The sequence below is a fragment of the Quercus suber genome, unplaced genomic scaffold (assembly GCF_002906115.3).
Source record: "Quercus suber isolate HL8 unplaced genomic scaffold, Cork oak 2.0 scaffold_367, whole genome shotgun sequence".
Lineage (NCBI taxonomy): Eukaryota > Viridiplantae > Streptophyta > Magnoliopsida > Fagales > Fagaceae > Quercus > Quercus suber.
This window is the reverse complement of record NW_027069819.1, coordinates 190,546-218,506: the sequence shown is the minus strand read 5'-3', so window position 1 is coordinate 218,506 and position 27,961 is coordinate 190,546. Positions and strand designations below refer to the sequence as shown.

At 37.8% G+C, this 27,961-nt stretch overlaps 1 pseudogene; it reads right to left on the bottom strand.

The window, feature by feature from the left end:
- Window positions 1–3,355: 3,355 nt before the first annotated feature.
- Window positions 3,356–13,879, bottom strand: LOC112019732 (metal transporter Nramp6.2-like; annotated as a pseudogene).
- Between the last annotated feature and the right edge of the window lie 14,082 nt (window positions 13,880–27,961).

Here is a 27,961-nt window from a genome sequence, read left to right as displayed (position 1 = left end):
GGGGCTGGGCCTGGATTGGGGTATTGGGCAAATTCTTGCCGCACTAGGCCCGAGTTGTTTCTGGGTGAGGAGTTGGGACCAACCTAATTGGAGCACACCTTGGCTCGGCTTGTGCGCAAACGTTGAGTCCAAGTTATCCTTTGTTTCTGCCGCATAATACTTTTCTCCAGTTTCTGCCGCAGGATTGACGTTTCTGCCGCAGAAGGAACTTTTCTCCAATTTCTACCACAGAAAGAACTTTTCTCCAATTTCTGCCACAGGTTTGACTTTTCTGCTGTGCAGCAATACTTTCTGCTATGCAATGAAGCTATCTGCTGTGCGATAAAGCTTTCTGTTTTGCAGTAAAGCTTCCTGCCGTAAAGCCTCCTGCTGTACAATAAAGCTGTCTGCTGTACATTAAAGCTTTTTACTGTGCTTTAAAGATTTCTGCCATGTGAATGACTACTCTTCATTTTTACTGCAGAAATATTTCTCCACTTCCTTGGCCTGGCTTGTGCGTAAGCCACACCACGTTTGCTAAAGTCTGTTTATAAGCTCACAGCAAGCAAAGTCATTGTTAAGAGCTTATGGCAGGCAGACATAATATAGAAAACGTAAAGAAAATGCAGTCACTATTTTTGCCGCAATAAACAAGATAAATAACTTAAAAAGCCTCGCTTTTAAAGAATAAAACTTAAACAAAAGGTTAGAGCGAGATTAGTAGAGTTAAAAGAATGAGTCTGCCGCACTAACTGTCACCGCAGGACTCTAACCAAGGAAGGGAAAACTGCTCCCTCAACGCAAGTAACTTCAAAGGAGAAATTAGTTGCTTTGAGAGGCCAGCCCTAAATGGTATGTGCCCGGGTATGAGTCGTTTTTTCCTCCAATAGAGAGCAAGGCTATTGAAGGAGAGAGGGGGTTAACCCATTTAGGTGTATGCCTGCCATAAAACACTCTATTTTTCCTTCTTCCTGCTCTGTTCTTTTGTTTTATCTTTTCTCTATATTTTCTTTCTTAGAATTCTTGCATTTCTTTTCTGTTGTTTTCTCCTCTTTGTTTTCTCTTTTTCAATTCCCCTCTCTTTGTTTTTTCTTCGAATTCCTTTTTTTTTCCTCTTTGTTTTTTCTTTCAATTCCTTCCCTCCCTCTTTTTCCTGTACACAGCTACGGGTCTCTTATATAGAGCCTGCCGTGACCGATTTTACTGTTCTAGCCCTTTCATGGCCCTTGTCTGATATGGGAACCTTTTGCCGACCACTTACCGAGTCAATGGTTCTAACTACCACCATTGACCTGTGGCTTTCAGACAACGACGGTTCCTTTTCTACTCGTCCAGTGTGTATCCTCTCCCTCTCGGTCTCTCATGGCATGCACCCAGTGGTTCTTACCCAGCCTTGCCTCTTTTGGGTGGCATGTCATCCCAGCAGGACTGTGCCCACCGAAAGAGCCTGGGCAAGAAACACAAGAATAGGTTTCCACTCCTCTCCCTACCGCCAGACCGTGCCCTCTCCCATGACCTCACCTTTTCCTATAGTGGCTGGGTATAGGCTGGTGATGCCTGGGTCGTACGCATGCTTTACCTTCTTGATGTTTCATACGTTTGCTGAGGTCTGAAAATGGGTGCGCATATCCTGCCATGCGCTTTTTGGCCTTTTCTTGTATGGATTGCATCTCCGGCAGGCCAACGTTTATGACTTGTCCCTTTCTTTGGAGAGTTGGGCCTTGTTAGATCATTGGGCCTCCCTTTAGTTTGGGTGTTTGCTTCGTGCCTTAACATCTCCTGCCATACCAGATTGTTATGCCTGCTACTTATCTCAATCCTGTCGGACCCTTTTGGGCCTGCCGTGTGTTTTTCTTCTTAGTTTTCACGCCTATCTTTTTTTATACAAAAGGATTTGGGCCTTTGTGGGCCGAATGATGTTGATTGGAGTCAAATGGTCTTGGGCTCAATTTATCTTCATCTGCCAAAGCCATCCTGCCAGAGAACTGTATTTTGCGGCAGATTTGCATTCTACGGCAGACTTGTATTCTGCGGCATATTTGCGTTCACTTGCACTTCTTTCTTTGGAAATTTCTTACTCTTTGGTCTTCTTGGTGGGTCTTTGGGCCTTGCTTCTCACTAGGCTTTCTTCTTTATGGGCCTTTGGGTACAAATTTGCAAAAAATAGGCATCAACAAAGAGTTTGAGTGCAATAAGTAGGAATTTCATCTTGTCTTTCCATCGAGAGAAATTGGTTCCATCAAAGCGATCCAATTCCACCAACTCATGATTCAACATCTTCAACTCTGAAACATCACTTGTTCCTTCCATTGTAGGAAATATTGTCTAAGATTGTTAGAGATATTATACAAAGTAATAATGGAAGAAAAAGATTAACATAAAAGACAAATAGAAAATAGATAACTTGGAGGCACAATGTTGTTTTCCTTAGACAATATTTGTCCCCCATTCTATTGTTGCTAAAGGGTTATTGCAAATTTGTCCCTAGGATACAATCAAGATATTGAGTTCTACAGATATTAATTCTGGGGAATTACCACAAGATTTCTTGTGTTCCTCTCTAACTTACTATTTTGTGGAGTTATATTTCATCAAAAGACACGTATAAAGAGCTAAAATGTTTCATAAAACCGTTCACAAGGCTTGAAACCTCTTCAACCTTTTTGAACAGTCACTAGAAAAATTCTGCAGAAAATTCAGCTTTCGAGTTTTGATTGATCGAGAGGTTCTTTTGATCAATCGAATGCTCTTTTCGATCGATCAAACAGGAATTGACTAGCGATCGAACTAGGTAGAAGCTCCAAGATTTTTTCCATACCATTTCGATCGATCGAGCCAAAGCTTCGACCGATTAAAAATGTTTAATCCAAAATTTTCACTTAGAAAATTCAGAATCTAAATTTTCACTTTATGAAACAATATTCTCTAAACTCAAACAACATTATTACAACCTATCATTGTATATACCTATATATACAACAAATAAAACTTTGAGCATTATTCTCTATGAACATCCACCCATTAATATTGTTGAATCACGTCCAATCTTATTGTCTTCATTCTCATGATATTTTACATGCCAAGGGATTTGTGGGGTTGGTTCAGTTAATATTTCCCAAATATGAGGACCTGGTCAGATCATACCCTTAAGTTTATCAATTATTTATAATGACAGTAAATAGCTATTATCAAAAGTTTAACATAAATTTACAATTGAACCGTGGAAACTGCCATGGGTGGTTCAATTACATGTGAGTTACATAGGAAGAAATCCTTTGATGAATTCAAAGAAAGTTCTTGTCACAGTTAACTTGGGAGCTTCCTCTCACAAATGAAACTCCTTGGCTCTTGTTGTATTTGATCTAGAAGAAACCCCTTACTCTGGTAGTTGGATATCAGCCAAATCCTGTGTGTAAGGAATGCGATCAGCCTCGACCACCTCACAAGAATTGCTTAGCCCATTCTCCATGTTGTTTTGGACTACTGGGTGGTCAAGCGTTATGGGCTCAATAAATGTTACAGCAGTGTCTTTTCGGAAGGTAAGGTACAAGATTGCTAAGACGTAAACGAGCATTAGGGGAAACACTATGATCCCAACAAACACATTTGCAATCTCGGGTAATTTGTTGTGAATTAGCCAACCCACAAAGGCTGTAATCAGGAAATACATGTTAAAGCCAGTAAATGCCACGCCTAGGATCCACGAGATCACCATAATCTGCAAGCATAATTGTCCGATGTTTAGTTAAATTCAATTATATAACTGCATTCATCAATTTAAATTTAATTTTTGTTAGAAGAAAATAATATTGTTTATACTATATTAAGAAATGTAGTCATATAATTGAATTTAATTGATGAATTGAAGACATAATATCTAAAAAAATAAATCTAAATTTTATAAGTTTGAATTGCATTTGTGGGCTTTATAAAATGAGCCTATCATCTTAGTCAAGGCCCACTATACTGGCTAACCTCATTGAAAAGAACATAAGTATAAAAACAACTTACATAGATTGAATTCTTGTGTGGTCCCATCTTGGAGGTACTGACACCGAATTTAAGGAGAGGGATTGCAGTGAATGGAAGGTCAAATGAAAGCACCATCTGCAAAACCCACTAAATTTTTATCCTGTATTTGAATATTGGTATAAACATTAAAAAGACATAGTTCTCAAGTTACAAACCGATGAGATGATGATAAGTTGGGCTGCACCTTTAGATCCTCCAATAATGGAAACAATAAGAGTAGGTGCAATGGCAATGCGCCTTGTCATCAGGTTTCTAATCCATTTTTTCATCTTAAGGTCCAAGAAACCCTAAAAATGCCACAACATCCATAAACTAATTAAAATTCAATTCAATTAGTCAGGGTAGTTTCACATTATATATGTATATATATTTGTTTGTGTTATATGTTTTTTTTTTTTCAAGACCTGCATGATGAATTGGTCTGCATAAGTGCCTGTGATGGTGGAGCTTTGCCCTTAGGCTAGTAAAGCAATGGCATATATAGTTGAGCTTGACGGACCTAACGCATTCTACACACATAAAACAATTATAAAAAATAAGTCAAAAAAGTTCTGTTAGATTTCTAATTGACTTTCATTTATTCCAAAAGCAGAGATTGATAAAAAAAGTAGAAGATAAATTTTATCATTTAATTATTATTTTAATAACTCCATATAGAAATTTGAACCTTTAGAAGGAAAGGGGCCGAGCCGAGGGTAAGATTATTGCATTGATTTGTAGTCTCATCTGAGATATTGTTATCTGAGCAAACGGTGCCCGATACAGAGACAAATGCAATATTGATTAAAAATGCAACAACCAACGCGAATCCGCTCTCTATCAAGTAATATCGACACGCATACTGTAGTATCACACAATGAGGCAGATACAAGCATTTGACAAATTAGCAAAAATAAACTATTTTGGAAAATAAAGACATCATCTATGTCTCCTCCTCAATTAAAAAATTATAGTTTTATAATCTATGATTCAATGGTTTATGAGTAGTACTATTCATCCACTCCAATTATAATAAATACGGTATTCAAATTATGTTATTATTGTAACACGTTTGCATAATTTTTATTTTTCTCTTTTTCTTAAGAGTGATAATCAGCGGTAAAACCTGCATTTCAGTTCAGAATGGCAAAATTAGAAGCAAAAATAATCCAAAAAATTAATCAATATTGACAAAAAAAAAAAAAAAAATCCAATGGTAAATTAATGTAATTATCATACAAAGTCTAATATAAATGTAAAGTGTACAAGTATATATTTGACATCATTAAAGTAAAGAAACAAAAATGAGCAATTAATAGTTTCTAACAATCAAACTGAGAGATTAGTCTAAATACTCAAAATTTAAACATCTAATTTGATTGTTACTGGTTATAATTTGGGTTATCATTGACATCACTTTTTTGCTCACCGATAATAACTTGTCACATAGGATTTATAGTGAAAATGTTAGGATGTAACATTACTCTTTTTACTGTGTGTCTATTTAAAAAAAAAAAAAATTATGGATTATGCGGTATAGTTTTTGGTTTTACGGGAGGTGTTATTTTGTTTTTTCCATAGTAAACCAAAGCTTTCTTGTAATACAAGTACAACTAAATTATTTTTGAAGGTGTCAAGGGGGCAAACTGTCCCCTCTTGTCCCTTGGCTCTGCCTTTGGTGATAATAGGGATATTGGGGCTTTACAAATTGCTGTGTCAAATTTTAAACACTCAATAAAAAAGCATTTAAAAAATGTAATTGTTATATTGTTAATGTGGTATCGATCACAGTCATTATCATTTAGATCAAACTTTTTTTTTTTTTTTTGGTAGTAAAAGTGCATGTAGTTTTAACATTTTCATTAAGTCTTAATGGTTGGGAGTATGCATGAAAGCATAAGTTTCTTACATTGATGCCATGGACAGAACCTCGTACTTTTCTGCATAGCACAAGAGCTGAGTGGAGAAAGAGATTGTGCCTATTGATCAGAAAGAAATAGAATGAATAATATGGTATATAACACAAACTATTAGAAAGAAGAAAAGAAATAGTTATGATATAAGGGTAAGGCTTACCTCTAGTGCACTAGAGCCGACACAATGTTGTCATGTGGCAAAAATCATACACATGTTTGTATTGTATTGACTTCGGTGCACTAGAGCACCGTGTCCATGAAACAATGAGCATAATATGTAATGAAGCAGTTTATCACATACGGCACGATAAGGGTACCCAAAAGGGCTATGGCATTTTCGATGGCTCCTTGACCACTAAGCTTAGGTACAAATAGTCCCTTTATCACAGCACCCGCTGGAGGCTTTACGTAGCCCATTTCCCCAAAGAAACATATAGCTATTACCAATATCATTACTGATATAACCAACTCTAGCTTCCTAACCTGGCCAACCAAAGTTTTTTAACAATATAACTAAGAGTAATGCTAGAGATACTATACTTTCACTACATATAGCTTGCAAATTACTATATTATTGATCACCAAAAAAAAAAAAAAAAAAAAAAAAAAATCAAATATTCATTTAATTGGTGATTGAAATCAGTCAATCATTTTCAACTATTTGAACTTCAAGAAATAGCTCAAGTTGAGACTATGCCCTTTTTCGAATAAAAATCATCATTCTCACTTTTTAGTGTATCACTTTGTACTTCACAAAAGTACAATTTGCCATTTGTAAGTAGAGTAGAAAGAAGAATACTACAAAAGATGTTTATTCGCATCTCCTACTATGCATGTTGGTATCTTGTGTACGAGATATATGCATTCTCTCTCTCATAGTGTGGGAGCTCCACATATTTGTTGGACTCATATGTTGTATGAGAGATTATGCATATATCTGATGTATGAGATAATTATTGCTATGCACACTATTTCAACTCCCCCTTATTTAAAAAAAAAAAAAAAAAAAAAAAAGAGGCTAAAATGCAAACTGTACTCTTTAAGTTTGATTGAAATTCATTTCAGCCATCTAACTTTATTTTCTTTCAATTGAGTCTTCTAAATTTCAATTTATTCAATTCATGCTTTTCATCAAATTTCATTAAAATTAGGGAGTAAAGATAAAGGATTGAAATAAATTTCAATTAAAATTAAATAATGTAATTTGTATTTTAATCAAAAAATAATAATAACAACAAGAAGATAAGGAGAAAAAAATCAACTGCATGAAGCCACGGTGATATAAGCATCTAGTTTTTTTCTCTTAAACACTATATATATATATATATATTAATAGGTAAAACTTAGAGAAAAATCAATTAGATTCTTCAATTGAAGTCCATTTTTGTGCCACGTGTCATGAATTATTTATTTTTAAAGAAATTTTTATTTCTTAATTTTTGAGTCAAATGTGGGACCACACCATCTATAACTATATATATATATATATTAATAGGTAAAATTTAGAGAAAATTCAATTAAATTCTAAAATTGAAGTAAAATTTTGTGCAATGTGTCCTATATTATTTATTTTTAAAGAGTTTCATTTCTTAATTTTGGAGTCAAATGTGAGATTAGATCATAAATATCCATTCAAGTGAGCTATTACATTCATTCTCAAAAAAAAAAAAAAAAAGAAAAAAAAAGTGTGATTATTACATACAAAAACCAAAGCGTCTAAAATTAATGAATATAAAAAAAATGGACAATATAATTTTTCTACCTAATAATATTCTTAAAAGACTTTTTAAAGAGTTAAAAAAAAAAAAGAATGACTATCAATAATATTTAAATTATATATGTAAGAATTATATTATGCATCTTATATATATATTTAAGTATATATATATATATATATATGTATGAGATTATAAATTAAATATATATAAAAAAAATGGTTCGAAGTGAAGTTTCCAAAAAAAGGAAAAAAGAAAAAAAAAAGAAGGGATGATATCCATTATTATATTCTAATTTGTCACAAAATTATACAAACTTCGTGTACGGGGAAGTACCATGTGGACAAATGGGTCTGGTCACCGGTGGTTACTTGTTCGACTTTGCGAGCAAGAATCGGGCGGGCAGCAAATTAAAAAGATACAGTGCATTATCCACACAATGAAAAATAAAATAAAATAAACTCCATAGCACCTTTTTTTTTTTTTTTTTTTAAATTTTTTTTTTTAAGAAGATACGAAGTCAATGATGTAATGTATACCATGAGAGGGGGAAAAATAATTAAGAATAAGTCTAGTACCAGTTTCTCAAAAAAAAAAAAAAAAAAGAAGTCTAATACTACTAATTTTTCCATAATTTTGTCACAACTTTATTACGTGGCGATTTGTGAATAGTGCAAATAAAATAGTGAGTTCATGTGGGTTCATGATTTTATTACTCAAGAATTGCCTCGTAGTAAGGTTGTGAAAAAGTTTATGGCATTAGACTTACTCAAAAATTAATAAAGTCAAACGTAATTGTCTTTTCAAACAAAAGAACTGCTATATGAGTAATATTTTCACAATTCTTTTACAATAAATCTTAGGTGACATGTTGTTAGTAGTTTTAATTTCAATCAACAATTGAAATTAGTTTCTTGCCCATCAATAATAGCCAATAAACCGATTACATAATATCAGTTTTGAAAGTGTTGTGAAAATGTTATAGACATATAATTTCTCTAAATTTTAGGTAGTAAGTTATTAATGGTTTTAATTTGAACTCACAGCTGAAATTACTTTTTTACTCACCAATAATAGTAATAACAACTTATTACTTATTATTTATTATGAAATTATTGTGAATATAACATTTCTCTTTTAAACAAACAGTTAAACATGTCATGTATATAAATCAACACAAATTTGACATTTGTAGATGTGTCAAATTGTTAGTAATTAATATGTGTTGGGGCCTTTTTTTTAATATTTATTTATTTATTTTTATTGTGTTGGGCTGGGCTACCCCTTTGTGATTGTAGGCCCAAGTGTTCTGGGTTGCGGGAGTCGAGATTGGTCTAACTAGAACTCAACTTGGCCGGCTTGTGCACAAATTATGCCTCGTCTACCAGGAGAGTGCTTGCGGCAGGCAGAGCTGTTTCAGAGAAGCTTGTGGTAGACATATATAATTGATAAAACAGAACAATGTATTCTAGAATGATCAGATAGTTCTTTTAATAGGAAATGACCAAATGATCCATAATCACAATGACATTAACAACTTTCACAAATGAAATAGTAAGGGCAAATGGTAATAAAAATTAATCAACAGATAAAGGAAATAAGTTCAGTTCAGTCAGCAGGAGCAAGGCCAAAGAGGAAGAACGCCTCTTCTCAACATGATTAACCTTCGAGGAAAAGAATTCCCGTTGTGGAAATTAATGGGTTTGACGGAGGTGTACCTGGATGTACAATGCCCAGGACGATTATAGAAGAGAGCAAGGATTTGAGAGGGAGAGAAGGGAAGGGACCTATCGATGCATGCCACTAACTCTTGCTCCTTCTTTTCTTTCTATCTTTCTTTTCTTTTCTTCTCCTCTCTTTTTCCTTTTTTAGTCTTTTCTTAGTGATTTCCACAATCGTAGTTTTTAGTATTGTGCTTCCCCTGTTTTCCTAAGTATGCCTCAAAGTCCTTGTTACGTTGTGTTGTATTGTCTTGTCCCTGTACACGGCAGAGGCTTCCTTCTTATAGTGCCTGCCGTGATTGGATTTTACTATTCTACCCCTTAACCACCTTTGTCTGGTCTGGGTGTACTTGCTGACCATCACTGTTCCGTTTGCGAGTTCCCCTGTTACAAACAAAGACAACTATTTTGTCTGTTAGTCTGCTGTGGCACCTCTTCCTGACACGGTGATATTTCTCTTTCTCTATCCCTCATGGCATGCACCTAGTGGTTCCAACTCAGCCATGCCTTTTTTGGGTGGTATGTCATCCCAGCAAAACGTATCCCCAAAAGAGCTTGAGTAGGAACCTCAAAATAGGTCTTCCCTCTCCCCACCTCCAAACCATGCCATTTTACCTCTGACCCATGACCTCACTATATCCCATATTGGCTAGGTACAGATTGGTGGTGCCTGGGCCTTGCGCGTGCATATATCTGAAATCTGCCTGCTGTTCATGCATCTGCCGTGGACTGGAGGCTTTGCCTGTACTGCCTGCCGTTCGTTTCTGGCTTTTCACGAGCTGCTACTTTGATTTCCCGCTCCCTTAGGGTCTGGGCTTTACCCAGTACTGGGCTTTGCGTTCTTTTCAACCCAATTCTTTAATTGCCTTGGCTTTTTACCGCATTAATTGGCATTTCCTGCCGCGACGATTTGTTCCTACTGGGCCTCTTTTCAGACTTGTCGTTCCATTCTTTCCCCCAGTGGCTTAATATGGCCACTGGTGTTCTCCCTTATAGGCTCCAGTGTCCCTTTCTTTTCCTTTGGGCCTTTCCGGCCCATTTACTTCCTTTAGACTTCCTCGATCATTTTACTAACTTCGCATCCCATGGGCTTTTACTAACTTAATTGGGCTTCCATGGGCCAATTTCCTCATTCTCATCCTTGGAGTTCATGAGCTTGCCATTATCTCATACTTTCTTTGTTTACATTGCTTTGGACCTGCCGCGACCCATTCTCACTTTTCCATACCATATATTGCCCATGGATGCTATTTTCTCTCTTTCCGGGCCTTTTAGGCCTATTTACTTCCTCAAGACCCATTTGTTTATATTAAGGGCCTGTGATCCAGTATTCCTGTTGCTTGGGCCTAATGGTTTTACTTAGTGCGCTGCTTCTCTGATGCCCGTATTTCTGGGTAGGGCTGCCTTCTGCCTATTTCAAAAAATGATCTTAAACATTTAGCCCCTAAATATATGGAGTGTTCCTGCAGTTTGTATGTGAATAAAAGACCTTTCTGTCCCCATTTTTTTTTTTTTTTTGTTTCCCTTCTTTCTTTTCCTTCTTAGGTTTTTTTTAAAACTATGGGCCCCTTCATATATACATATATTTCTTTTCTTGCCGGGAACAGTGGTGACTCTTTAAATTTCCCAGAATGGCAGTTATTCTAAGACATAACTGCCGCTTCAGTAATTTCATTCTTCTTTTGATGGCTGATTAGTCGCCTTCCTTTAGGCCAGTATTAATGACTCAGGTATTTAAGAAGAGAGTCCCTTCGAAAATCAAACACAAATACCTTCTTTTCCAAAATATTGTGTCTGTCCCTTTTCCTTTACCGTCTTCTTCTCTTCGAACACCCATACCCCTTTTACTCCGATCGAACCATCGCACAATGGCGCTGGTGAAAAGTCAAAGTTCTTCCCACCACAAAGGGAAAGAGAAAGTTCCTGATCCTCTCGCCGGACAAGAAATGGGTGAGGAGGCCATGTACTCTAAATCCGATCATTCCAATGAGGAAGACGCACCGCGCGACCCAAACAGTGAGTGCCCCCCTCTGATAAATCCTTGGTATAATGCCTATCCTCACTTCCCCGAGGTTCCCGGCGATTATATGCCACCATCGCTAGGCCGCGTGTGGCTCTCCATGTGCAGACAGAACCCCAATATTTCTTGGGCTCTGGTGTCTTCCTCCATTTTTGATTTGGTCATCCGTCAGGGGGTCTCTCTTCCCGTGCCGATTCATTTCGAGTTTGGGTCAGGAACGACCTTGGGTTGGAAAGAGTGGGTTAACTGAGAGTTATTCGATACGGCCTTTATGGGTTTGCTGCAGCGGGCCGGCATTCTGAAGGCCATCGTTTTATCTCAGAGTCTTTCTAATTTTCGAGACCTCTATAACCTTCGTCACTTGGTCTACCGGTGGTGCGCCACTACCCACACATTCTTCTTCTCCTGCAGCAAACTGACCGTGACTCTTGAAGATGTGGCCAACCAACTACTCCTGCCAATCCTTAGGGATGCAGATCTTGCCACTATAGAGGTTTCTTCGGAGGAAGAAGCCATTGAGGCCGAGTTGAGAAAGAGGATGACTGGGAATGCTAAATTATCATACTGGGTTAGTTCTTCCTCTAAGTTTTCTGTTGCTGCCCACCATGCGGCCTTTGTTGCTTTTTGGCTTTGCAAGTTCGTCTTTGGTTCGCACCCCTATTACGACATCAAGCCTTTGTATTTCCATTTGGCTGTTAAAATATCCGCTGGAGTGAGTCTGCTGCTGGCCATTTAGTAAAATATTCTGTAGCCACCAATATCTATATATATCCTCGTGATGGTGGGTTAACTAGTCCTACCAAATCAAGCCCCCAAGTATGGAAGGGCCATGGGGTCACCATGCTGTGCAAATTCTGCGGATGGGTATGAATTAAGTTAGCCTGTACTTGGCAACTGTGGCACTTTTTTTACAAATTCTGCCATATCCTTCTTCATGGTAGGCCAGTAGTAGCCCATTTGCAGCAGGCACCTGTAAAGTCTTCTCTTTCCTTGGTGTTCCCTGCATTCTCTTGAGTGCACTTCTTTCACCATTTCTCCTTCTTCTTCAGGACCCAGACACCTCAAGGGGTCCCCATCATACTCCTTTTTGAAAAGGACCATATTGTGCATGAAGTAGCGTGTCGCCAACCTCTTGAGTTTATATTCTTCGCTGCGCTTTTGCGGCAGGATACCTTCTGTCAGATACTGTATAAACGGGCTTCTCTAGTCTTCGCAAATGAACACAACGTAACTTTCTTCTCTTTCTGTCGCAAGTTGGCAGTCCCCACATTGAATTTGGACTTGGTCCGCATCTTTACCCAGGTTTGGCCAATAAAAGCCTGCCCTTTGAAGTCTGCGGTAAAGGCTAACCTTTCTGCAGGATTTGCAAGTTTTGTTGTGTACTTCTTTCAACTTTCTCTGGGCCTTCTCTGGTCTTACACATCTGGCCAAGACCCCACCTGGCATCCTGCGGTACAATTCCCCCTTCACCAGTGCGTAGTCCTTTAGCACCTTCAGTCCTGCGGCATCATCTCCATTCATTAGGGCTTCCTTTATGGGAATCCGCCAGTCCCCGTCGCACTGTTCTTCCCAAAATTTCTCCCTCAATGTATCAATTATCGATTCTCTCCTTTTGCTGACCTTTACTCTGGTGCTATCTCCTTCGAACATTATTTGTGAGCCTAGCACGGCTAATATGTCCGGAAACCGATTTTCATTCCTAAGGGCGTGCTCTATTTCAAAAGTTGAAAACTTTTCCTCCATTTTCTAGGCCATTGCTCTGTATGGGGCTAGGCTAGGTTTTTTCAAGGAGAAGCTCCCGTTGGCCTGGCAAACAATCAAATTTGAATCGCCTAATACTTTTAAGTGTTTAACTCCCATTTCGAGAGCCGTGGCCAGTCCGGTTAGATAGGCTTCATATTCTGCAATATTGTTTGAATAGGTGAATTCCAGCTTGAACGACAGTGCTATCGCTTCATCTTCTTCATGGTACAAAACTACTCCTACCCCTTCGGATTCGGTGGTAGAAGACCCATCAAATTTCATTACCCATTGCTCTCTGGCTTCTTCCGCCATGGCCACTTCTCCTGAAACTTCATCATCCAGTGGGAACTCTTCCTCGCCTGGAAATTGTGCTAATAAGTCTGCTATAGCCTAGCTTTTCATCGCCCTAGGTGTCCCCATTCTTAAATCATATTGCGACAATTGTAGCAACCATTGTGATATCTTGCCAGAGAGGATCGGTTGCTGCAGCAAAGCTTTGATGGCATGGGATTTGGTCATTAGCCATACTTCGTAGGCCAAGAAATAATGGCGCAACCTCTGTGAAGCATATACAATGGCTAAACATGCATTTTCTGCCCTTAGATAACGGGTTTCTGCATCTTTCAAGGCGCGACTGATATAATATACTGATTGCTCAATGCCACCCCCATTCTTTTGGGCGATCAACGCACCAATGGCATACGACTTGGTGGCCAAGTAGAGCAACAGTGGCTTCTTATGAATCGGGGCCTGCACTGTAGGGAGGTTTATCATGATCTGTTGTAGCCTTTTAAAGGTTGCCTACCGCGGTTCCCCCCACTCAAAATCATGCCCTTTCTTGAGCAGCTTAGTGAAAGTAGAGGTGATTGATGCCAACCCAGGGATAAATCTTTGGGTGTACGAGACTTTTCCTAAGAAGCTTTTTAATTCCTTTACCATACTTGGAGGTCTCATGGTCGCAATGGCTATAGCTTTGGCCAGGTCCACATCTATTCCCCTGTTATGAACTAAGAAGCCTAGGAACTTCCCAGAGGACACTCCGAATGTGCATTTGAGAGGGTTCATTCTCATTTTGAAAGTTCTGCACCTCTCGAATACTCTCCTCAACACTTGGAAGTGTTCCTCTCTCTTTCTTGATTTTACTACTATGTCATCTACGTAGTCCCCCAGTTCACGATGCATCATGTCGTGAAATATGGCCATCATCGCCTGCTGATAAGTGGCACCCGCATTTTTCAACCCGAAAGGCATTACAGTGTAGTAGAAATTGCCCATGGGTGTTTTGAAAGTGGTTTTCTCTGCATCTCTTGTAGGGGTGGCAAATGGGTGGGTTTGGGGTGGGCATAATTGGGTTGGGTATATAAAACCCATTTAAAACCTATTAAACTAATTCTTTATAACCCAAATTCAATCCAACCCAATTATTATGGGTAAACCCCAACCCACCCAATTACTCAATTATCAAAATTATCAAAATGCCATTAAAGTGAAAATGACTAGAGTACTCTAAAATCTTTAAAAATGACCAAAATGCCCCCAAAACTTGAAAATTACCAAAATACCCTTAAAACCCAAAAAAATGACCAAAATACTTCCGAAACCCAGAAAATGACCAAAATACCCTCAAAACTCAAAAAATGACCAAAATACCCCTGAAAGCCAAAAATTACCAAAATACCCCTTAGAACCTAAAAAATGAGCAAAATATTCCCAAAACCTTAAAATTACCAAAATACTCTCCAAAACCTAAAAAATGACCAAAATACCCCTGAAACTCAGAAAATGACCAAAATACCTCTTAGAACCTAAAAAATGACTAAAATACCCCCGAAACCTAAAAATTACAAAAATAATTTCAAAATCTACAAAATGACCAAAATACCCCTAGAACCCAAAAAATGACCAAAATACTCCTGAAACCTAAAAATTACCAAAATAATCCCAAAACCCATAAAATTACCAAAATATGCCCAAAACCAAAAAAATGACGAAAATACCCCCGAAACCTAAAAATTACCAAAATATCTCTAGAACCCAAAAAATGACCAAAATACCATTGAAACCTAAAAATGATCAAAATACCCCCAAAACCCATAAAATGACCAAAATACCCCTGAAACCCAAAAAATGACCAAAATACCCCCAAAACCTAAAAATGACCAAAATACCCCATAAACCCAACAAATGTCCAAAATACCTCCAAAACCTAAAAAATTACTAAAATACCTCTAAAACCTAAAAAAAGGCCAAAATAACCTCGAAACCTAAAAATTGACCAAAATAACCTTGAAAACTAAAAATGACCAAAATACTTCCGAAACTTCAAAAATGGCCAAAATAACCACGAAGTCTAAAAATTGACCAAAATAACCTAGAAACCTAAAAATGACCAAAATAGCCCATAAACCTAAAAATGACCAAAATACCCCCTAAACCCAAAAAATGTCAAAAATACCTCCAAAACCTAAAAAATTACTAAAATACCTCTGAAACCTAAAAAATGGCCAAAATAACCTCGAAGTCTAAAAATTGACCAAAATAACCTAGAAACCTAAAAATTGACCAAAATAACCTTGAAAACTAAAAATGACCAAAATACTCCCGAAACTTAAAAAATGGCCAAAATAACCACGAAGTCTAAAAATTGACCAAAATAACCTAGAAACCTAAAAATGACCAAAATAGCCTTGAAACCTAAAAATGACCAAAATACACCTAAACCTAAAAATAAATAAATAACTTCGAAACCTAAAAAATACAAAAATACCCCTGAAACCTAAATAAACCAAAATCCTAAACCTTAAAATGACTAAAATATCCTCAAAACCTAAAAAATGACCAAAATCCTCGAAACCTATAAAATGACAAAAAACCACTTAAATTTGTAAGTCAATAAAAATACACCCTAAACCTAAAAAATTACTAAAATCCCCCGTAAAACTAAAAAATGACAAAATACCCCTAAAATAAAAAAATGACCAAAATACCCATAAACCTAAAAATGACTAAGAAAACCCTATTTTGGTAATTTTAGAGGCTTCGAGTGTATTTTTACACTTATGGTTACCATGTTCATTNGTTACTTTATTTTCCCCTTTAAAATTATACGAAAATGGACTTTTGGTTCCTACATTTTGGACTTATTCTCATTTTAGTCCTTAAATTGATTTCATGCCTACCTTAGTCCTTAAAAACAAAAAATCACATCCGTTTTAGTCCTTGTTGTTAACTTACTAACAGAAAAATCCTACTTGGCAAACTAAGTGCATATGTGGCATGTTAGATGTTGATGTGGCTAATAAAATAATATTAAAAAATTTTAGTTGGCATTTTAAAAAATGCCACGTCAGTATTTTATTTAAAAAAAAAAAAAAACACGTCAAAATAACAATGAAGCAAAATTTGAAATTATGATTTTTTTTAAATAAAATAAAATAATTAATTTAATTTCTTTTTCTTTTCATTTACATTTTGGAAGAACATGTTCTTTGTGTTCTTCATGTTTTGGAAAGAACGTGACTGTTCATGTTCTTGATACCCAAAAAACCCATCAAAACGTGAAAACCAAAACCAAAACCAAAACAGAAGCCACCAATTTGAGATTAAACTGATCAGAACCCTTTGAAAAAAAAAAAAAAAAAAAAAAAAACTCGATCAATCCATCAAACCCGTAAGAAACCAAAACTAAATCAAACCCATGAAAGGATCAACCCATCAATGCATATGAAACCAAAACCAAATCAAACCCATTAAACAGATCAACCCATCAAATGCAAATCAAACCAAAACCAAATAAAACCGATCAACCCACCATCTATCAACAAAACCAAATCAAACCCATCAAACGGACCAACCCATCAAATGCAAATCAAACCAAAACCAAATCAAACTGATCAGCCCGTCTATCACTGTGGATCTCTAAAGGTGGAGGCCACTACCACAATGGTGGTGGCGCGTGGTGGAGAAGAAGGCCGAGCTTGTGAGCTCCAACCTTTGAACTATGGTGAAGAGAGAGAGAATTTGAGATTAAAGAGAGTTTAGTGAAAACGTTTTTGTGGAAAATGCTTTCCATTGTAGAATGTTAGATTTCCAAGCATGCATATCTTAAGGACTCTTTACAGGTGTTGCCGTTTGTCTATGTGGAAAAGTTTTCCAGAGTGCAAACTAATAGATTTCAAGAGGAAAGATGCCTTTGTATACGACAACAAATCTGCTTTAAAGCTTCTTAAAGTAGGGTATGGCTTTTATCTAGTGTCTTGTGACATTGGACCCGTTGCGATCACGACGTGTGTCCAAATGTGAGAGAACTCACCCCCCGGCCCATTTTTAGGATGTTAGGCCAAACCCACATAAATGGGCGGAGTTGTGTTATTGCCACTTAAAATGGAGGTTCGATTGATTATATTTTTCCCTTTAGATTAAGGGTTTTACAATGGAGTCTCCACTTATTTAATTATTGGAATAAATAAGAAAAATAAAATTGAAAAATTCCTCATTTTATTTATTTGAAATTGAATTTACATTGATCATAGAAAATTACATGGCTTTGGTCCTAGATATAATCTAAGATAAAATACATGGTTTTGTTTCCTAGTTACAATCTAAAAATCGAAAATTACATGGATAAGTATTTGATCTACTAACCTTTGATCTAAGCTCGGAGGCTATGTTACAAGGTAAGAAGGTGTTAGGCACACACCTTGCCCGATAAAACCAATCTTCTACACTATGGTGGCCAACATTCATATCACACCATCCAATATGTTATCAATTAATTTGCATGTTGAATTTAAAGTGTGTGCATGTTATAAACCCTAATTCAATTTATTAAGCACTTCATTTGGATTGAAAAATAAATTTTAGTGAATGTGTGTGGATTGTGATATCCTAGATTTAATTATTTGAAAGAATTATGAAACAAACATGTTTTTCATATTTTTAATGTGGATTTAAGATTAAAACTAGTGTTATACATGAACATGTGATAAACAACCAAGAACATGTGAAGAACACATAAGAACATTTAAGAACATTTAAACATACTCAAGAGAATTTAAATAGTTATTATCATGCTCTAATCCTAAATTCTCATCATGGCAACACAAAAAACAAGTTAGGGAAAAAGATTATACTTTCATGCAAGATCTATATGGTGGAGGAGGAGACTCTTTGTAGAGATCCTAAGGGTAGAGGAAAAGAAGAGTTAAGAGAGGAAGAGTGAGTCTCACTCAATACCTTGAGTCTCAAGAAGACCAAGATATGAAAAGACTACTCAACTTCACTAGAACTCAAGAAAATGGAGATTTTTGTGTGTTTTGGAATGAAAGAGAGGGAGGGTTTATATAGTAGTGGTGGAGGAAATATGAATAGAAGATCATTTAATGGGGGTTGACAAAGAATCATGAATCTAGACCTCATTTTAGCCTTGAAGAAAACTTGGTGCATTAAATGGAGAGATTGGTGGGAGTGGGGAGCAAGAAAAAATTTGGTTTTCCCATAGCTACTATAACAACTTGTAGAGCCAATTTCGAAAAATCATATCTGACTCAATTCTGATTGGAATTGTCTCGTTCTTATACTCAAATTGAAGCCCCGGATATCTAGTTTCTAGGAAAATTAACCCCATTCACAGATTCAAAATATTCTGAGAGATATCGATGAAATGGTAAGCAGATGTCATTTATTAGAAAATGGTTTCAGCACAATTAACATTAATAGGTCCCAAATTAGCTCCGAATTAACATTAAATGGCTTCAATCCCTCCAATTTCATACTTAATTGGTTCCAAATTTACCCTAATTAAAAGATAATTGCACAAATTACTCATTTAATAATTAATGTTTATCTATCTGATTAATTAGGTGTATGCAACCTCAGAATAAAATGTAGTCCTAACCAATCAAATTATAACACATCATTAATCTCAAATTGATTATAATTATAAAAAATTGGAATCAATTGTTCATAATCACATATAGTCGGACTCAATTTGTGATAGTACATCTCGGCCATTAAAACTTGATTTGATGATAACTTTCAATCTGATGGTTCGATTAGGGCTTATGACCAGTCAATTTGATCGTTATAATATCAAGATCATTTTGGTGAAATGAGATTAAGGATCTAGTGACCAGAATCAAGATACATATTTTCAAGGTGAAAGTACCCTTTTTATCCTTCATGTGAGGTTAAATACGGGTTACAAAATAGGGTGTTAACACCGAAAATGGATACGTGTCATGATCGTAGTGGGTTTAGTGCACTAGAGGCATTGGACAGAAGCCGTGCCCCTCAAAGTACACCTGCCCGTGTTAGATGGGTACAAATAAAAGAATTTGATGAATATAAAGAAAAAAAAAAGAATTAAAAAGATAAGGGTGTGAAGTGTCAGATTCCTATTGCTTTTAAAAAGAAATGATTTATTTATTTTTTTTTAATTAATTATTGTTTTATAGTTTGCATTTTTGTGTTCTTGTGATATGAGTTTGTGTTCTTGAGTTTTTGTGTGATCTAGGTTCAAGTTTTTTTTGTATTCTTTTTCAAATATGAATTTATGTGGCATTTTTTAATATTAATTTATTAGCCATGTCAACATCTAACATGCTATATATGCACTCTGTTTGCCATGTAGGATTTTTTTGTTAGTGGGTTGACGATAAAAACTAGAATAGATGTGATTTTCTGTTTTCAAGGACTGAAGTAGGTGCGAAATCAATTTAGGGACCAAAATGAGAATAGGCCCAAAATTTAGGGATCAAAAGTGCATTTTTTGCCTTAAAATTAAGGACAGAACTAGAATTTCCAGAGTGAAGGGGTCATACCAGGCTCTCTATACAATATATAATCATGGAAGCTTAGCAATTAATTTTGCTAATATTTCCCACCTTAACATCATAACTCCTCTATTTTTTCTTCTTTCATTGTGCCACTTTTCTCCCCATTATTCCCTATCTATCGTACCATTACTCTTACTACAACCCTTTAATTTAGTACCATACAAAAATTAACGTTTACTTGTTGACCCTAAACAACATTTGAAGCTAAGGAAAATCAAAATTTAATTTTAATCTATATTGCTAATGCAAGTATGAGTTCTTCATTATTCAAACTAGTGTGTAACTCCATGCATATGCACGGATATAATTAAAAATAATTACAATTATACGATTCAAATTATACATTATATTAGTTTACACTTTTTTAGAACCATATATTTCTAAAATTTGTAATGGTTTCTCATATTATATATATATATATATATGATTTAGCATTTAATTTATTTTAGACTTTATGATTTTTGCACCTAATAATTCACTTGCCACAAAAATTAAATACGTAGATGGACACATGGCCGAAAATTGGACTCCAATTGAAATCCAATTTAGAATATGTAGGGGCCTTTTTTTACCGACTTGGGCTAGGCTGCTCCTTTGTGGTTGTAGGCCCAAGTGTTCTGGGTTGCGGGAGTCGAGACCGGTCCAATTGGAACTCAACTTGGCCGGCTTGTGCACAAGCTAGGCCTCGTCTGCCAGGGGAGTGCTTGCGGCAAGCAGTGCTGTTTCAGAGAAGCTTATGGCAGACAAACTTAATCAATAAAAACAGAGCAATGTATTCTGGAATGACCAGATAATCTTTTTAGTAGTAAATGACCAAATGATACATAATCACAATAATATGAACAATTTTGACAAACAAAGTAGTAAAGGCAAATGGTAAAAGAAAAAGATTAATCAACGAATAAAGGGAACAAGCCCAGTTTGGTCTGCGGGGGCAAGGTCAGGGAGGAAGAACGCCTCTTCTTAAAAACGATTAACCTCCGAGGAAAAGAAATTCCTGCCGCGGAAATTAATGGGTTTAAAGGAGGCAGACCTGAATGGACAATGCACAGGACGATTCTAGAAGAGAGCAAGGATTTGAGAGGGAGAGAAGGGAAAGGGACCTATCGGTGCATGCCACTAACACTTGCTCTTTTCTCTCCTTTCTAGTCTTTTCTTCCTGATTTCCACAACGGTAGTTTTTAGTATTATGCTCCTCTGTTTTTCTAAATATGTTACAGAGTCTTTCCTTTATGTTGTGTTGTATTGCTCTTGTTGTTGTGTTGTTTGTCCACGGCAGAAGCCCCTTTCTTATAGTGCCTGCCGTGACCGAATTTTTACTATTCTACCCCCTAATCGCCTTTGTTTGGTTTGGGCGTACTCGTCGACCATCACTGTTCTGTCTGTGAGTTCCTCTGTTACAAGCATAGACAACTTTTGTCTGTTAGTCTGCTGCGGCACCTCTTCCTGCCGCGGTGATGTTTTTCTCTCTATATCCCTCATGGCTTGCACCTATTGGTTCCAACTCAGCCTTGCCTCTTTTGGGTGGTATGTCATCCCAGCAGGACGTATCCCCTAAAAGAGCTTGAGCAGGAACCTCAAAACAGGTCTCCCCCTTCTCCCCACCTCCAAACCATGCCCTCTTACCTCTGACCCACGACCCCACCACGTCCTGTATTGGCTGAGTACAGGTTGGTGGTGTCTGGGCCTTATGCATGCATATGTCTGAAATCTGCCTGCTGTTCATGCATTTGCCGTGGACTGGAGACTTTGCTTGTATCGCCTATCGTCCGTTTTTGGCTTCCCACGAGCTGCTACTCTGATTTCCCGTTCCCATAGGATCTGGGCTTTACCGAGTACTGGGCTTTGTGTTCTCTTCAACCCAATTCTTTAATTGCCTTGGCTTCCCACCTTGTTACTTGGCCTTTCCTGCCGCGGTGATTTGTTCCTGCTAGGCCCCTTTTCAAGCCTGCCGTTCCTTTCTTTCCCCCAGTGGCTTAATATGGCTACTAGTGTTCTCGCTTGGGGGCTCCAATGTCCCTTTCTTTTCACTTGGGCCTATCCGGCCTAATTACTTCCTTTGGACTTCCTCGGTCCATTTACTAATTTCGCATCCTATGGGCATTTACTAACTCAATTGGGCTTCCCTGGCCCAATTTTCTCATTCTCATCCTTGGGGTTCGTGGGTTCGCCATTATCCCCTACTTTCTTTGTTTACATTACTTTGATCCTGCCGCGGCCCATTCTCACTTTTCCATACCACATAGTGTCCATGGATGCTGTTTTCTCTCTTTTCGGGCGTTTTAGGCCCACTTACTTCCTCAAGACCCATTTATTTATATTAAGGGCCTGTGATCCATTATTTTTGCCACTTGAGCCTAATGGTTTTTCTTAACCTGCTGCTTATCTGCTGCCTATATTTCTGAGTTGGGCTGCCTTCGACCTATTTCAAAAATGACCCTCAACATTTAGCCCCCTGAACATATGGAGCGTTTCTGCGGTCCATATGTGAATAAAAGACCTTTTTGTCCCCCCTTTTTTGTTTCCCTTCTTTCTTTTCCTTCGCGGGCTTTTTAAAACTGTGGGCCCCTTCATATATACATATATTTCTTTTCCTGCCGTGAACAGGAGCGACTCTTCGATTTTCCCAGAATGGCAGTTATCCTAGACACAACTGCCGTTTCATTAATTTTATTCTTCTTTTGATGGCCGACCAGTCGCCTTCTTTCAGGCCGGTATTAATGACTCAGGTATTTAAGAAGAGAGTCTCTTCGAAAATCAAACACAAATTCCTTCTTTTCCAAAACATTGTGTCCGTCCCTCTTCCTTTACCGTCTTCTCTTCTTCGCGCACCCATACCCCTTTTACTTCGCTCAAACCATCACACAATGGCGCTGGTGAAAAGTCAGAGTTCTTCCCGCCAGAAAGGGAAAGAGAAAGTTCCCGATCCTCTCGCTGGACAAGAAATGGGTGAAGAGGCCATGTACTCTGAATCCGATCATTCCGATGAAGAAGACGCGTTGCGCGACCCAGACAGCGATTGTGCCCCTTTGATCGATCCCTGGTATAACGCCTATCCACACTTCCCCGAGGTTTTCGGCGATTATGTGCCGCCACCGCCAGGCCGCGTATGGCTCACCATGTGTAGACGGAACCTCAATATCTCTTGGGCTCCGGTGTCTTCTTCCATTTCCGATTTGGTCATCCGTTAGGGGGGCTTTCTTCCCGTGCCGATTCATTTTGAGTTTGGGTCAGGCACGGCCTTGGGTTGGAAGGAGTGGGTTGACCGAGAACTATCCGATACGGCCTTTATGGGTTTGCTACAGCGGGCTGGCGTTCTGAAGGCCATCGTTTTATCCCGGAGTCTTTCTAATTTTCGAGACCTTTATAACCTTCGTCACTTGGTCCGCCGGTGGTGCGCCACCACCCATACATTCTTCTTCTCTTGCGGCGAACTGATCGTGACTCTTGAAGATGTGGCCAACCAATTACTCCTGCCGATCCTTGGTGATACGGATCCTGCCACTATAGAGTTTTCTTCGGAGGAAGAAGCCATTGAGGCCGAGTTGAGAAAGAGGATGGCCGGGAATGCCAAATTATCATACTGGGTCAGTTCTTCCTCTAAGTTTTCTGCCACCGCCCACCGTGCGGCCTTTGTTGCTTTTTGGCTTTGCAAGTTCGTTTTTAGTTCGCACCCCCCATTACGCTGTCAAGCCTTTGTATTTCCACTTGGTTATTAAAACAGTCGCTGGAGTGAGTCTGCCGCTAGCCCCCATGTTCTTGGGGCATTTGTATGTTCAACTGGACATCCTGCGGAGTGACGAGAGCCAGGTGGGCTCCTACCACATTGTCACTTCCTTTGTTCCCAGTACCATCTTGCAGCAATTGTTGTTTGAGCGCAGTGCCCAATACTTAGCGAAATGTAGGCCCGTTCATTTCGCTAAGGAGAAGTACCAATTATGTCCGCAAGTGATCACTGACTTCTACGGCAGGTTTGAATCCGATTTCCCTTTGGCTTTTTGTTGGTCTGGTCTGAAGCCCCTCGGTCACTTAATCGTTGAGTCTTTTAATAGTGGTACTGATTTTTCTTGGAGAGCTTATAAAAACTTAGGTAAGGGTTATACATGTGTTAATTCTACCATGGGTCCGTTCACTGATACCGTTAGGACCAACACCCTTTTGGCTGGTTTTGATGAGTTGGGGATCACTTATTTGGCAGCTACCAATGCTAGGTGGCTGCCATACTTGGCCGATGAGGGTATTAGATTTGTTCACTACCCCGCCAACCGAGTGAGGAGGCAGTTTGGGCTAGACTAGGATATTCCTGATGACCTTTCTTATCTCATGGAATCCCCTACTTCAGTTTGGCCTTTCCTGCGGCAGACTGCTTTTGACTTTTGGAAAGAGTGCTTTAGTGCGGTTACTGTTCCTGGCTCGTTGAGAGAGGGCCTTTGTACTTCTGCCATGCATGGCTATTGGCAAGCAGTGATGACCTCGTTTGGGCAAGAGTTGGTAGGTAGTCCTGGTTTTTCCCTTATCCCTCCTGACGGACTATGCATGCTTATCTCTCCCAACCCTCGGTTGCATCTGCCTTCCAGATCAATTTTAGCTTATGCCAGGAAACAGAGCCGTTTTACCATCTTCGAGTGAGACGATGAGAAGAAAGGTTGGTGTTGGCTTACGAGTGATTTTCCCCTTGGTTGGGAGAAGAAAGTTAAAGTAACCAATATTCCTGCGGCAACCAAGAAGACTCCTGCCAAGCACAAGTCCGCAAGCAAGCCCAAGTCTATTGCTGCGTAGCCAGCCACAGGTGCTCCCCCTTCTAGCAGGACACGGGGCAGCAAGAGGAAAAAAACTCCCCATCCTATGTCTGCCACTAAGCAAAGGATATGTTATGTTAGGAAAATTTTTCATTGTCTTCTGTGTTTTGACTTTAACTGCTGACCCATGTCGTGCCTACTGCTTTCTTTCTTTAACACTGCCTCTTGTCCCCCCTTTTCTTTGTAGTCTAAGCATAATGAGGATGTGTCAGCCGTTTATCCCATCGAGCTTGACGAGCCTGTATTTGAGGTAATTTCCACTATCTTCCTTTCTTTTTTTTCTTTTTTTTTTCTTTCACACACATTTCACCTGCCACGTGTTCATTATTTGTCTTGATCAGCCTTAGGTTCTTTTATTTTTTACCACGTGTGTATATATATGCATTTCCTTTTCCTTTTGTCTTCCAGGATCAGCCTGAGCCCTTTTTTCGTCTATCTTCCAGGGTCTGCCTCCATGGGCACACCCGTGGTGGGTTCTTTTGATGGGGCTGGTGAAGCTTTCCAGACGCCCATTACTTCTGCTGCTACACATGGGATTCCTGTGGAGGTTCCTAGCCCTTCCACCGGATAGGTACCCAGAGAAGAGGGTACTCACATTGAGGGGGTTAGAGAAGTCGCTCCATTTCTGGTCGAGATGCCTACTCCAAAGGAAGCTGTTCCTCTCACCATAACTCAGACCGAGGCTGTTTCACCCATCGCTCCTCTTGTAATTTCTACCAGTGACCCTTTTGTGACTCTGTTTTAGGCTGTGAAGGACGGTTCTTCCCTGGTGGTTACTCCTTCTTCTATTCCCAGTTCGGCCACTCGCGGGCTCGATGTTGATTTGTCTTCCGAGGAGTCTGAGGATATTCTTGAGGATCTTGGCGATGAGCTCGTCCTGCCGAGGAGGATTTCTGAGTTCGAGGAAGAAAAGGGTGCTCCACCCGAGGCTGGGTTCACGGGTATTTCCTTTCCCCCTTTAAGTCCACTTTTCCTTCTTTATTCTTGTCGGGCCCACTCTTTTTTTTTTTTTTTTTTTTTTTTTTTTTTTTAAAAAAAAAAAAAAAAAAAAAAAAAAAAAAAAAAAAAAAAAAAACAGTTTTGTTGAAATGAAAAGGTAAATGAAAAGTATTTCATTTTCTATCAAAGATGAACTACTCATGACACAAATTTAAAGCATTGTAACTTATTTAGGTTCATGTTTACTTTTGAATCTTAAAGTTTCAGGCTGTTTTTATTCTAGTCATTTTCGTTTTAAAATTTCATTTTAGCTCTTCATGTTTAATTCAGTTTTCATATTAGCCCTCTAAGTTTATAAATTTTCATTCAAAATGAAAATTTGCATAAATGACTAAAATGAAAACAACTTGAAACTTTAAGGACAAAATGAAAGGCCAAAATCATTAGAGATTAGTTTACAAGAGAAATACTAAGAATGGTTGTACTATTTGTTATTTTCAGCAACTATGGGTGATACTTATTGGGTTTATCTTTGCGCTCATAATTCAAATGCTAGCTGCAAATCTTGGTGTAAGCACTGGTCAGATGCACAGCAAACAGATTCTAGACGAAAATAGCCAATTGATAATAGTTATTATCGTTCTGCTCAATTTATTTTCTACTAGTAACTAATCAAGCTAAGAATTTGTTTGCATATCTCCACAGGCAAACACCTTTCAGAATTATGTAAGGCTGAATACCCAAAATTTGGGAAGTACTGCTTATGGTTGCTAGCCGAGTTTGGTGTCATATGCGCAGATATACCTGAAGGTAAAACAATAAAATTGTCTTTTCAACCAAAAAAAAAAAAAAAAAAATGACATCCTTACATTAATGCACGTACTAGTCTTATCATCCTAAAATTTTCCTCTCATCCATGTCTCCTTGTTCATATTTAAATTGAGGGAAGAATAACATATCAAATAAACAAGCAACAAGACAATATAGAACATGTCATAAATAAACTTTTCAATTTGTCAATATGTGGAGTGATTGGGATAGCGTTTGCACTGAATATACTATTTCACATCCTAGTTTGGACTGGAGTTTTCATCACTGGTTTAAGCACTCTCTTACTTCTTAGCCTGCAAAGATATGGGGTAATAATTTGAACAGTTTTTAGACCCCTTAACCCAACTAGATTAACCTAGTTAATTAGTCAAGTGATTAACTTAGTCAAATTATGCAAATCTAGGTTATTACAAACACATAATCATATCAAGTATAAAGCAGCGGAAAAGTAAATAACACAATGATATGATGACCCAGGAAATCACACGGTAAAAACTTGGGGAGGATTTGACCTAACTATCCACACGGTAAAAACCAGTAGAACTTACTGACATGACTACATGTAACCTCTGAGACCACGGACTCTTTCTTTCTTGGATTCTCCAGCAAGTACAAGCACCTACGCTTGTTTTTCTTTAAGCTTCAATGACAGCAACTGAATTGATCATCAAGGTGTAGATAAGATCTCCTCCTTGAAAACCCTAAGTTTTGTGTAAAGGAAAGCTCCTCTAGATCTTACAAGAGATTTACACAAAATAGCAATATGAGCAACCTCTAAAATGTGGCTAGGGTTTGCCTTATACACTTAGGGCAAAAACGTAAAACCCTAAATGTTTTAGGAGTTAGGGCTTGAGTGGGAATTCTACAGAAAAAACACATCTGACCCGATTTTCGATTGATCGAGCCTAAGCTTTGATCGATCGAACCAGGCCGAGAAACACTATTCAATCCTGCATCAGCTCGTTCCAACTTTACATAAAAGATACAATTTTGAGCAAGTCTAAACAAGACTAAATAACTTGTTTTGATTATAGTTTGCCAATAATACAAATTAGAGTTCTAAATACATAAATTCCTAAATCTTTAGAACATAACATAATTAATTTATTATTTAAACTTTCCATGGCATAATTTAAGAATCTTTTTTTTTTTTTTTAAAAATTTTATTTTACAAGATAGAAATTCTACTTTAGCCTAATCTAAGTGTATGTGTGTGAAACTCCTTCTTGGAGACTAAACCCTGACCCTTACCTCTCACACTTCACAAGCACTTATACTTATGAAGTGACCAGCACTTATACTTATTTATGCATGTTTTTGTCTACCGTTATTATTATTATTGATAGGCCACCAACTGAATGACCCATTGTGATTAAACCAGTTAATTAATTAGCCAAGTTATTAATTAATCAATTTATCATACAAACACGTGGAAGCACAAACAAATCACT